Raw genomic sequence first — 2,151 nt, forward strand, 5'->3', positions numbered from 1 at the left:
CAAGATTTCATTTTGCTCAGATCAACCATCAATACTCATGGAAACAGTAGTCAAGAGATCAAATGAAGTATTGCATTACACAAATCTATGGCACAAGATGTCTTTAAAGTGTTGAAGAACAAAGATATCAATTTGAGGCTGAGATGCATCTGAATCAAGCCAGGGTATTTTCAGTGACCTCATATGCTTGTGAAAGTTGGACAGTGAATAAGGAAAACTGCAGAAGAACTGATGCATTTGAGTTATGATGTTGGAGGAGAATATTAAAAGTACCTTGGGCTGCTAGAAGAACATACAAAATCTGTTTTAGAAGAAGTACAGACAGAATGTTCTTTAGAATCTAGGATAGTCAGATTTCATTACTCATACTTAGAACATATTATTAGGAGGGACCAGTTCCTGAAGAAGGACATCATGCTTGGTAAAGTAAAAGGTCAGTGTAAAAGAGCAAGACCCCCCAAAAGATTGATTGATACAGTGGCAGCAATAATGGCCTCCAGTGTTGCAGGATTGTGAAATAGGTGAAGGACTAGGCAGTGTTTGTTCTGTTGTGCATTAGGTCACTATGAGTAGGTACTGACTGGATGGTACCTTATAACAACAAGCACTGGACTGCTAACCACAAGGCTGGTAATTTAAAACCACCACCTGCTCCACGGAAACCCTACACAAGGTCTCTGTAACTTGTAACTGACTCTATGGCACATAACAAGAGCAACAATCTTACAGAACCCGACTGCCACACCTTTTTTCTGTGGAGTAGCTGGTTTGAACTGTCAACCTTCCAGCTAACAGTCAAGCACTTAACCACTGTACCACCAGTGCTCCTTATATAAGTGTATGTGATAAACCAAAAATATTTACTTTATTATAGTTGGAAATTAATCATTCTAAGTACATGAAAATAAATGTAATAAAAGTAAAGAAGACAAGTACAAAAATTAATGTTTCAAATCAAATTGCAAACAGTCACATGAATTGATGATGCATTTCAACTTTGAAAAAAAACACACATTTGTTTCAATGTTCATTGAAAAATATCAAGAATCAAAGACCAGCTCAGTATCAATAAGCACTTCTAATGCCCAGATTATGGTCTCTAAATACCATTTTACACATACCCCACTTTTCAAGATAATAGAGATAAAACTACTTGAGGTAAAACCTGGAAATTTTTTTCATACTAGAAATCAAGAAAGCTACCAACACTGCTAGAGTCATTCCAAGAAGACTCAGGGAGCAATTCAAAGAGGGTTTCACTGACAAAAGACGGGAAAATACAGCATCAATAAGAACATAACTGACATGGGTTGAATCATAAAATGTACTTAAATCCAGGAATCTATGGTAAAACTTTGAAGAAATATCTAATTAGTGTTTTTTTATAGGCTGCTAAGGGAAAATTTCATCCTGAACAATGGAAAAGAAAAGGAATGAATCAAGTTTATATTCAATCTTTCCTGAGCAAACTCTCTATCATCATAAGCAAAATATTGATTAGGGGTAATTTCACTTTATAATTGAATTCCAGCTAATAAATGAATAAATCCTAAAAGCTGGACATTAACTGCTTGCATTCTTTCTGAAACAATAATATCAATATCTCAAAAATATAAAAAAAAAAACAAAGAGAGAGAGAGAGAAAGAGAATGAGAGACAACTAGACCCTGTTAGTCTCCTGGGGGGGGAAGGGGGAAGGAAGTATGCAAGTATGAATTTTACTAAAACTTTTAACCTGAATCATATTAGAAATTTAGTTCTAACTATCAGTTTGCAAATAGCTATGGTAGCATGGTGGTTACCAGCTGAGCTACTAACCTCAAGATCAGCAGTTTGAAACTACCAGCTGTTCCAGGGAAGAAAGATGAGGCTTCTGCTCCCATAAAGATTTATAAGCTTGTAAACATTATGTAGGGTTGCTATTAGTTGGAACCAACTCCACAATACATAACCACTACCACCATCACCATCAGTCTACAACATATTGCTGTTGTTGTTAAATGCCACCTAGTAAATTCCGACCCATACCGACCCTGTATAGGGTTTCTGAGGAGCAGCTGGTGAGCTTGAACTGCCAACCTTGCAGTTCAAATGGCTTTGCAGTCTGGCACATTAGCCCATTTGCTGTTGTTGTTAGGTGCCATCAAGTCA

This window comes from Chrysochloris asiatica, unplaced genomic scaffold, assembly GCF_000296735.1.
Source record: "Chrysochloris asiatica unplaced genomic scaffold, ChrAsi1.0 scaffold00033, whole genome shotgun sequence".
In the NCBI taxonomy this organism is placed as follows: Eukaryota; Metazoa; Chordata; class Mammalia; order Afrosoricida; family Chrysochloridae; genus Chrysochloris; species Chrysochloris asiatica.